Source organism: Nicotiana tabacum, chromosome 7, assembly GCF_000715075.1.
Source record: "Nicotiana tabacum cultivar K326 chromosome 7, ASM71507v2, whole genome shotgun sequence".
Lineage (NCBI taxonomy): Eukaryota > Viridiplantae > Streptophyta > Magnoliopsida > Solanales > Solanaceae > Nicotiana > Nicotiana tabacum.
The window spans coordinates 128,635,337-128,647,861 of record NC_134086.1 but is presented as its reverse complement, the minus strand read 5'-3'; positions in this window follow the sequence as shown (position 1 = coordinate 128,647,861).

Here is a 12,525-nt window from a genome sequence, read left to right as displayed (position 1 = left end):
TAAACAGTACACAAGAAACACAAACATTGCAAACGTAACACAAAAACAAACAGTAGAACTAAAACCATCACTGCACAAAGGATAACTAAAACCAGCTTTTTTCACATGGTTTTCATCTTTTTCAGAACGACAAGACAACTCCATAAAACGCAGTACTATACCACGCTTTATGTATTAAATTTTTCTGCAATAAACCAGCTTTTTTGACATGGTTTTCATCTTTTTCGGAACGACAAGACAACTCCATAAAACGCAGTACTATACCACGCTTTATGTATTAAATTTTTCTGCAATAAACTAGCCTTTTTCACATGGTTTTCATCTTTTTCAGAACGACAAGACAACTCCATAAAACGCAGTACTATACCACGCTTTATGTATTAAAATTTTCTGCAATAAACTAGCTTTTTTGACATGGTTTCCATATTTTTCAGAACGACAAGACAACTCCATAAAATGCAGTACTATATCACGCTTTATGTATTTTGTCTCGCCTATAAATAACAGCATCATTGTAGTTATTTTGTGTGCTAAAAAATTAGTAAAAGCAAATATTTCATTAAAAGTAAGGTTTTTTTTTACTAAAAGCAAATATTTCATTAAATGGCTCAACCTCTTCGTCCACCAAAGTGCAACTGTGGAAAAGAATGCTAGATGCAAAATTGTTAGGACGATGGTGAAGTTGGACGCCGCTACTGGTGCTGTATGAACCAGTTATACAAGGTTCCCAGCGAACCTATTTGTGATTTTGAGGAATGGGTTGATGAACCATGTTATCAGGAATGCTACAGAGAACAACTACAGTTTCTTCATAATATGTGTTTTTTGCAACGGGAAACACAAAGAGAAAGCGATAGAATTATTGTAGAAATGAGGGCGAAACTGAAGGAGGTGGGAGAAGAAAAATGGAAAGCACAATGGAATTGTGAAACACAAAAGGAATGAAAAGAAAAATATAAACGGGAACTTGCGGAGGTGAAGGCAAAACTGAAAGAGGTAGAAAAAGAAAAAGAACGAATAGAAGAACGATTTAAGTGGTTGGAGCGGAGAATAAATGGCAACCGGGACTAAATATTGGCATGTATGTGTTTAGTGTATTTTTCATATTTCATGTATTTTTATAATGTTGGCCTGTTATGTTTGTGTTTGTGCTGTAGTAATGTTTTATTTACATTTTCTTACAATTAAATAGCTTTTTCTTCACTCATTCCAAATTGTGGAACATAATTTTATTTGATATATATTGCAACATACACAAGTACAAACACGTATTACAAAAAACAATACCAAAATAAAAGACTAGGGGTATCCTTGATAGTTGGGTACATTCGACGAACTTGCACCAGGAGCCGGATTACCACCGCCACGCACACCACCTGAAGGACATTTACGACGGTCGTGTCCTGTTTGCGAGCATATGCCATATTTATGCGCATAAACGATGTCACCAACATCCATTTGGTTCCGTATACGTGTTCTCTTTTGCACTTGCAGCTTGAGCAAATAGTCCTTGTTACATACCATCTTAAAAGGTTCCGGCGGCCAATAATGCTCAGCACCTAATGGTTGAAACTTCCACTATATGTGTCTACGTATGCAGCAACACTGTATTGCCTATCAATATAGTTTGTTGTCCCATATCCAACTTGTTGAAAGCACTTCAATGCATGTGCGCACGACATGTGGTAGATGGTCCATTTCCCACATGAACATAACCTTCTATTTTCATTCACCATCTGTAGATTATTCCCACGGTGTCCGCGGATAGCGGTCTTAACTTCAAAAACACCCCGTTCATGATCGTACTGAATAAATGAATGCCACTGTGCTCGCCTCCTGGACCTTTCAAATCTTCTTATGGGTATTGGCATAAATTGAACACCCTTGTCCATCAATGCTGATGCAGTTGCATGCCTTTCAACAAACCTCTCTGCACTCTATTTGAATGTCATGCGGACCATGGCAGTGATAGGCAGTCCACGGGCATACTTCAACAAGCCGTTGAATGACTCCGACACGTTTGTAGTGAGGGCTCCCCATCGTCTTCCGCCATCAGTATGCAATGTCCACATGTGAAGCTCATGTCCCATCAACCAAGTATAGGCTCGTGGTTCTAATTGCCGGATCTCTTCCATGCGCCTCGTGAATTTGCACTGCTGGTGCTCAGTTGCAGCCATCCACATTAAGTAATGCAATTCCTTGTCAGGATATTTCTTCTGGAAATTGGCCTTCAGGTGATGCACACAGTAACAATGGTATGCATATGGTTCCTGCCATTCAGGCAAGTGACATACAGAACTTAAAATACCACCATGCCGATATGATATTAGACAAATACCTGAACGCTGTTTGACAACGTGCTGCTTCAAGTGGTTCAAAAAAAGCGTCCATGTCTCTTCACTTGCGTTAGCACATATGGCAAAAGCTAGTGGAAATATTTGCCCGTTGGCATCTACTGCAACTGCAATCAAAAGCTTAATATCATACTTTCCGTAGACATGAGTACCGTCTATGGAAATAACAGGACGACAATGCACAAAACCATCAATTGCTGGTTTAAATGACCAGAACACATAGTTGAAAATATATTCGGGTCTGTCTGGACTCCGCTTATGCCTCCATTCAACAACAGTCAAGGGGTTAAAGTATTGCAGTACGGCCATGTACCTGGGCAGATTTGAAAAAGACTTATCCCAGTCGCCATAAATAAGTTCAAAGGCACGTTTGCGACCGAGATATGCCTTTCTTTTGATTATAGTACAACCATCCTCCTGGTGGATGACTGTAATACACTCTTTAATCTTGAACCTAATGGACACTTCCAAATATGGAATCAAGACAAGAGAAATCAAGTCCACATCCAAGTTGAAGTGATTCTCATTGTATGTGTCCATTTCACATCTGTGCTCGCTAATAAATTTACCCACTTTCCACAAACCTGATTTCTTCTTGGTGGCACGCAACATCCAGTGACAACCCATAAAGTCTCTACGACATACAACCTTGTATTTCTCCGTAGTTGACTCACTTACGGTCATCTCACGGCACTCTCTTATACTGTAGATTTTTACAGCCCTAATTAAGCGAGCTTTATCAGGGAAATACATGCCCTTTGTCAGAACAGCTGGTCTAGACTCATCCCACATCGCTGACCGAAATTCATCATCATCCCTTGTGAGGGTATCCACGTTCGGCATGCTTGACAAATTATCAAGGTAGGGAATATTCCGCTCATGAAATGGCACGTGGGACTCGTACACTCTTAGTCTAGTGGGAGGTGGAGGAACATGCTCCCTCGTCAGCTCAGGTTCAACATTCACTTCCTCCTCATCATCACCCTCATAATGGAAGGGTGTGTCATCCCCAGACTCATCCGCATTGTTGTCATAATCACTATCATCTTCCCGACTCTGCGCATCTGCCAAATTACGAGTAAATACGTTGTCTATGGGCAACTGTGTGAGGTTAGGAGCTTCAAGAATCTCGTTTTCACTGCACAAAAATAACAAAATGATAATATACCCAACTAGATAAATACTTTAGATATAGCTATATCACTTTACTTACAAGTCGTACTGTCTTGACGTTTCATGATGGATATTTGCTTGTTGATGATGACTCCCGGATGGACCACCGTGGTCCAATACTCCAGAACTACACATATTCCAACTAGGGGCGGGTTCATAACTTGTAAAATTCGTATCCGGACGGTAACCCCTATGAAAAATATGAGTGTTAATACAAATCCAATTAAAACATAAAATAAACATCGCTAAAGCACCCACGGAATTGAAGTTTACCAGTCGTCTTGTTGATTATATAAAGTCGAAAAATTATTTTGCGGCTGCTCATTCGCTGGTGGTGACAAGTTTAAATCAAGGCAAGCTCTTTCATCAGCAATCTGTCCGGCAAAAACTGCTCCAGAATAACCACCCGATGACTGGGGGTTATCCCTACTATGCACGCCCTCATTATTGGGAACGTCTTCCACCTTGATGTACATTTCCAATAATTTTGTTACAATAAATTCCCTGTATTCATCCGGAATCTGCAAAAAATCTCTAAGAGTTTCACCATCCTCGATGTTAAACTCAGAATAATAAGCAAACCCCTGTGGAGTCACTGAATACAGAAATCTACCGGTTATTTTAAGGTTAACCGAACGCCACCTCTCATTCATTTTTTACGTAACAACGATACCAATTTATCGTACTCCATAGTAAGAGGCAATTTAACATGACATTGTGGAGGTAAGCTATACCTCACAGAGTTATTCTCCAACACAACCTCACTCCCCCAATATAGTGAAACCCTTATTTTGCCACTTCAGACATTGTAAAAAAAAGATTGATAAGAAGAAGAGAGAAGTATGAACGTAAGTTTGAAGATTGAATGAATTTTTATAAAATTGAAACGCCTTTAAATAAGGCAAGTCCGAATGTAAAATGCAGTGCAATCGTTTTATGTATTGAATTATTGTTATGTCAGTTCATTATTGGTGGGCCAAAAACCAGAGTAAAACGCAGTATAATAATACGTTTAAGTAAAACGCAGTATTATACTGCGAATTACAAAAAAAATAAAAAATTAAAGTAAAACGCAGTATGGTACTGCATTTTATTTTAACGGACTAATTTCCGTTAAAGTAGTTCGCAGCATAGTACTGCGTTTTACTCATTTATGTAACTTTTTTTAAGCAGTATAAAAGTATTTTTTGTCCAAAAAAACATTAAAAAAGTTTTGGACTCCTTTTGGTTTTGATACTTAAAACAAAAAATTGGCGAACCTGTCTAAACCTTAATTTTGAGCAGCGATATGTCAGATATTGAGGAAGGCTCTGATTCACTTAATCTCTGACAACCATGTTGCTTTTGTAGGAGGGTGATTATTGGTCCACAATATTCTGATATGTCATGACCTTATGAGGCACTATAATAGGCAAACTTCACCTAGGTGCCTAACGAAAATAGTCTTAAAGAAAGCGTATGTTATGGTTGCTTGCCATTTCATATATGAAGCACTGAAGGGATATGGTATCCCTAAATCCTTTTACTAATTTGATTATGGAATGCATCACCTCACCAAAGTTCTCTGCCAAAGTAAATGGGGAGGGCTATGGGATTTTTGAGGGGAGGGGAGGATTAAGGCAAGGAGATCTCATATCTCCATTATTATTTGTTCTTGTAATGGAGTATCTATCAAGAATGTTGAAGAAGAAGAGCACACTGCTTGAATTTAAATATCACCATATGTGCAGAATACTCAAACTCACACACTTGGTGTTTGCAGATAATCTGTCATAGGTTGCTTTCCAGCCATGCCCCATGAACTCTTGGATGTGCCGCATGGCGTCCTGGCAAGCCTCCTAACGTCCAGCGCCATGATCGTCCTCATGGTCTCGGCAGCGCCAAGTGACAAGTGCACATGTGCCTTTGTCGCCCCATCGATAGCCCTCGCCAGCACCTAGCGGTTAGAAGATGTCGACGGTGCAGCGAACACAGATCATGATGATGCCAATAGTGCCGCACGCACAGACAATGCCATGCGTACAGATTCTGATGCCAAGTGCCAACGCGCAGCCGTGGGCAGATTCCAACAGCGTGCAGACCCTGATGCGAAAGACAAAGTTGCTGCCCACAGACATATTTCTACCTTGTAGAAAACTAAGTCCTTTTTATTGTAAATATAAAGTAGTTTCATTTCATTTACTTTCAGTGTGCTTTTGCAGCTTAGATAGGTCAAGTCATGCAACTTTGGTTTATATTTTTAAGCATTGTTAGGGGGAATCAAGCAATCAAACATTCAAGTAATCAAACATTTTTCTATACTGGTATCTCTCCCCCTCAACACCGTGTAGCCTTCATTCATTATTGCAATCAAGATTTCGTTCTTAATTCTCATTCAGCTTCCACAATTACTCTTTGGTTTTCTCGTACAATACTGACAATCTCGTCTAGTGTATGGAGGGGACCTCAGTTGGTGGACAGCAACCGCACTGACATCGTTTGCTTTATGCCGCCTTTCCAAGGAATTTCAGGAAACCGTCGCGTAACAGTTGGTATCAGAGCCTAGGCTCGATATCGGACGAGGGAACACATTGCCATTACCACCGTTTCTAACCATGGTGAATCATAAGGATCGCATTGTGGCCCTTGAAGTGACGGTTGATGTATTACTTCCCATCGTGGATACAGTGCCTGAACTAAGAACCAGCCTAGTGCAAAGGATGGACAACCTGGACTGGAATGCGGTAGGCCGAAGTTGACATACCAAACATCAGTTGTAACTCTGAGGGAGTCCGATAAATGGCAGCCACAGAGGCAGCCAAAATTTATGGCAAATTCGAGGACCTCCAATAGGAGCACACCGAGGACTTAGCCCATAGAGAACAAGAGACAGACATGGTGACTACCATGCAACAAACTATAGATAACCTGACAGGCCAACCCAATGTTGTCAATGCTCCTGCAAAGCCTACTTCAAGGAGGAGAAAACCAAATCAAGGGTGTTGTGAACCTCGCCCCTATGCCACAAAAGCTAAAAATTTCAGAGCCAAAGCCATACAACAAAGCTCGGTATTCTAAAGAAATAGAAAACTTTATCTTCTACATTGAACAATACTTCGATGCCGTGGGCGAGTTGGAAGAAGGCAAAAAAGTAGCAACTGCTTCCATGTATCTTCAAGGTGATGCTAAACTCTGGTGGCGAGTGAAATCCAAAGCCATCAGGTCCGGGGAAGATATTCTCTAGACATGGGCAGAACTGAAGGCAACCATACACGTGCAGTTCTTACCCGAAAATGTTGAATACAATGCACAGAGAAAGCTATAGGAACTTCTCCAGACCAGGTCAGTGCGGGATTACATGCGGGAATTCTCCGCGCTCATGCTAAACATACGGGATATGAGGGACAAAGACAAACTCTTCGCATTCATAGAAGGTTTGAAACCTCACGCCCGTATGGAGCTGCAAAGACAAATGGTAGATACCTTGCCCAAGGTGATCCAAGCTGCGGAATGCCTTGGGGATTATCATATGTAAACTCAGAAGGATAGGCCTCGGTCGCCTGTCCGAGGGGGATAGAACGGGAGCCAGCCTAGCAATGGTGGCCCTAGAAGAAGTGGAGGAGATCGAAGTGCAACCAAACCTAAGACTCCTTCCTCAAGCAGCAACATTGCTGCATCCATCAACAACAATCAGGGGAGGAAGTGCCCTTAGAATGCCGTCATTACGTGGGGCCATATTGGAACAATGAATGCCCATATACACAGATCAACACTCATTAGACTGTTGAGGATGATTCAGATCATGACTCAGACGAGGCATAACAAGTAGGTGCCTTCAATGTAATTGTTGGCTGTAACACTGATACCTTAGCGAAAACCTATGTTGGTATCCGTAAGAAGGACTCATGCCCAATCGCCAAGAAAGGGAAAAAGAAGGCAGATGAGATGAGAGGCCTCCTACTACACAAGAGAGGACCTAATGTTCGTCGAAATGAAAGTGAACGGCAAACCTATTCGGGAAATGATAGACACGGGTGCTACCTACAACTACTTAGCCTCGACTTAGGTGGAGCGCCTCGGTCTAGTTGTGCAAAAGAGTAGGGGTCATTTCAAGTCTATAAACTCACCACCCCAGCCAATGAGTGGAATAGCCAAAGAAGTGCCAATAAAACTTGGCCTATACGAAGGAAGATTCTACCTACGCGTAGCAATCATAAATGACTTCAAACTGATAGTGGGATTGGAATTCCTGAGGCAAACCAACACCATACCCATACTATATGCCAACAAGCTCCTGATGATGGGACAAACGGGGCCAAACCCCGCATCATACCATGCATGCCCATAAAGATGGCCGCTGAAAACATCTCGGCCATGTAGTTCAAGAAGGGAGTCAAAATACATGAACCTATGGTTCCAGCTACCCTTTGCAACAAGAATCAGAAATCATATCACCGGCCTCAAATGATGGATGACGCCCCTTAGTGTGTGAAGATTCGTCAAGCAGGCCATAAGGACAAGTCGGGCCGCTTATCACAAGTGTGACTCTAGGAGCCACTACCTATCCCAAGGAGACCTTAGGAAAGCATTTCCCTGAATTTCATCATATGATTACCCAAGGTCGGAGATTTTGCAACTATCTTGGTTGTGGTAGACCTGTTTTCCAATTATGCAACCTTCATAGCATCCCCACAAAACATATCAACAAAAGATACAACTCGACTCTTCTTCTCTCATATTGTCAAATATTGGGGCCTGCCCAAAGACATCATTAGTGACCGCCACTCACGCTTCACTAGAAACTTTTGGACCAAACTGTTTAGGTGCCTCGAGTCAAAATTGAGTCACAACTCAAGCTTTCATCAACAACCTGATGGCCAGACGGAATGGTTTAATGACATGCTGGAGGAATATCTCCACTTATTTGCAACTAGATCACAAAAAAATTGGGTGAAACTTTTGGATGTTGCTCAACTGTGTTTCAATTCACAAAAGAGCTCTAGTACAAACAAAAGTGTTTTTTGTTACCGGACATCAACCGCTACTCCTACAAACTATGAATGCACCAAACATATCAAAATCTCCTCGAGCTGCCAACTTCTCGAGGGATTGGGAGTGAAATTTGGAGATAGTACGGAGCTATCTTGTCAAAGCCCAAGAGCGGGCGAAAAGGTATGCCAATCAAAATCTTCGCTTTGTTGAACATCAAGCAAGAGATAAAGTAATGCTAAGAATCCCAAAGCGGTACTTGTTTGCAGAGAGGACCCATGACCCTCGCTTATTGCAAAAATACATCGGACCCTTGTCCATTGAGAGACGCATTAGGAAAGCCACATACCAGGTGAATATTCCAGCCTGGTGGAAGATCTATCCAGTCTTCCATGTCAGCCGCCTGAAATCTTTTCGGAAAGACATGGAACATCATTCACAAAGCCAACTCAAAAGACCGAGAGGAACAGAACTCCCAGCCTATAAGATCCTGATCATTCATCATCTTGGGTGACTCCTTGGCGCCCCGTGACGTCCGGACAAGCCTCCCAACGCCCAGAACCATGGTTCGCTCTGTGGTCTCGCCAGCGCCAAGTGACAAGCGTGCATGTGCCTCTGATGCACTATCGATAGCCTTCGCCAGTGCCCGGTGCCTGGCAGATACCGATAGTGCTGCGCTGTCATGCCCCAAACTCGAGGAGCATAACGAGCGCTCAACCGAGTGAACCCGACTGACCAAGCCTGTTAAATTTCCTTCTACCCAAAATAATTCATGAATAAAGAGGAGATGTACTCCATTAATCAAACACTAAAAATATTTTATTAACAACTCCCATTTCATTTCCATTAGCAGATTCATTCATAATTTCAAGATATTACAACTTTATAGATATAATTAAAAACATGCTTTCCAAATACCAAAACTATTAGTTCATTTCCCAACATTATACACCACCCACAACCTGTCTACGGAGCCTCTAAGTATAATAGAAGACTAGTATAAAAGTGCTGGCAACAAGGCCCAGACTATACCTCAAAACACAAAGTACAAAATCAAGTGACATCAATGCCCAAAATCTGTTGAATAGGGAGTAACTGCTAACGAGGACCAAAACTGCCCGCTGATGAACCACCTGCATATATTTAAGATGCAACGCCCCCGGAAAAAGGGACGTTCGTACATATGGGATAGTAGCAGTATGTAAAGCTAAATGTTCTATTTCAAAATAGAATGCCAATATAATAAAGAAAAAATCATGGATACAACAATCAATAATCAACAATATCCAAATGCCAAGTTAATACATAATAATTTTCAAAATATGAAAATAAAATTATTTTTTGTTGGGAGATCATTTATAACAGCCTCTACACAAAGCGACCATGCCGCCTTACCCTACTGAGTACGGGTGGAGGTGTAATTTCTATACCAAAATCTCTATACAGAACGTCTCTGCCGCCTCACCCTATTGTATGCGGGTGGAGTTGTATTCACAGTCACATCCCTACACAAAGCGGCCATCCGCCTGACCCAATGTGTGTGGGTGGAGGTGTATTCATAGTAACAGTCCCTACACAAAGCGGCCCTGCCACCTCACCCCAATGTATGCAGGTGGAGGTGTAGTCACAATCACAATCCCTATACAAAGCGGCCCTGCCGCCTCACCCTAATGTATGCGGGTGGAGGTGTATTCGCAATCCCTACACAAAATGGCCCTGCCGCCTCACCCCAGTATGTACGGGTGGAGGTGTAATCATAATCACAATCTAAACACAAAGCGGCCATGCCGCCTCATCCCAATATGTACGGGTGGAGGTGTAATCACAATCCCAACAAGCTCATCCCAAATAAGGGGAATAATCATAATGCACTCTTACACTGGCACACGTAGCTTCGAGGTTAGGTTATTTCAATCTACCTTTCCTTGGTGACTAACGATACTCCCCAAAAATATTTTTTGATTTTTCATACAAAGGAATCAAGAATACAAATACATACACCTCAAAACCTTTTCACACCAGGTGAAATTTGGAGATAGTACAGAGCTATCTTGTCAAATCCCAAGAGTGGGTGAAAAGGTATGCCAATCAAAATCTTCACTTTGTTGAACATTAAGCAGGAGACAAAGTAATGCTAAGAATCCCAAAGCGGTAATTGTTTGCAGAGAGGACCCATGACCCTCGCTTATTGCAAAAATACATCGGACCCTTGTCTATTGAGAGACGCATTACGATAACCACATACTAGGTGAACATTCTAGCCTGGTGGAAGATCTATCCAGTCTTCCATGTCATCCGCCTGAAATCTTTTCGGAAAGACATGGAACATCATTTACAAAGCCAACTCACAAGACCAATAGACCTCCCAGCCTATAAAAGCCTGATCAATCATCATCTTGCAAGTAAGGCTCAGAGGATGTCAATAAATTAGATGGGGGAGAATGTCATGGGCTGCTTTCATGCCATTCTCCATAACTCCTTGGACGCGCCCCATGGCGTCGTGGCAAGCCTCCCAACACCCAACACCATCGTCGGCCCTGTAGTCTCGCCAGCGCCAAGTGACAAGCGTGCATGTACCTATGACGCACTATCGATAGCCCTCGCCAGCACCCGACACCTGGCAGATACCGACAGTGCCGCGCTGTCACGCCCCAAACTCGAGGAGCGCGATCGGCACTCAACCGAGTGAACCCGGCCGAGCAAGACTGTTATATTTCCTTCTACCCAAACTAATTCATGAATAAAGAGAAGATGTACTCCATTAATCTAACACTAAAAATATTTTATTAACAATTCCCATTTCATTTTCATTAGCAGCTTTATTCATAATTTCCAAGATATTACAACTTTACAGATATAATGAAAAACACGCTTGCCAAATACAAATACTATTGGTTCATTTCCCAATATTATACACCACCCACAACTTTTATATGAAGCCTCTAAGTACAACAAAAGAGTAGTATGGAAGTGCTGGCAACAAGAACCAAGCTATACCTTAAAACACAAAGTACAAAATCAAGTGACATTAGCGCCCAAAATCTGTTGAATAGGGAGTAACTGCTAACAAGGACCAAAGCTTCGCGCTGATGAACCACCTGCATCCATTTAAGATGTAGTGCCCCCGACGAAAGGGACGTTCGTATATATGGGATAATAGTAGTATGTAAAGCTAAATGTTCTCTTTCAAAATAGAATGCCAATATATGAAAGGAAAAATCATGGAAACAACAATCAACAATCAATACTATCAAAATGCCAAGTTAATACATAATAATTTTCAAAGTACAAAAATAATATTATTTTTGGTTGGGAGATCTTTTATAACAACCTCTACACAAAGCAACCCCGCCGCCTTACCCTACTGAGTGTGGGTGGAGGTGTAATTTCTATACCACAATCTCTACACAGAAAGACTCAACCGCCTCACCATATTGTATGCGGGTGGAGCTGTATTGACAGTCACAGTCCCTACACAAAGCAGTCATGCCGCCTCACCCCAATGTATGTGGGTGGAAGTGTATTCACAGTAATAGTCCCTACACAAAGCGGCATTGTCGCCTCACCCCAATGTATGTATGTGGAGGTGTAGTCACAATCACAATCTATACACAAAGCGGCCCTGCCACCTCACCTCAATATATGCGGGTGGAGGTGTATTCACAATCCCTACGCAAAGCGGCCCTGCCGCCTTACCCCAATATATGCTGGTGGAGGTGTAATCACAATCACAATCACAATCTCAACACAAAGTGGCCCTGCCGTCTCACCCCAATATGTACGGGTGGAGGTGTAATCACAATCCCAACAAGCTCATCCCAAATAAGGGGAATAATCATAATGCACTCTTACACTGGCACACGTAGCTTCGAGGTTAGGTTATTTCAATCTACCTTTCCTTGGTGACTAACGATACTTCCCAAAAACATTTTTTGATTTTTCATACAAAGAAAACAAGAATACAAATACATACACCCCATAACCTTTTCACTCCACTTTATAGCCTAATTAGTACTTTTGATCACTTACA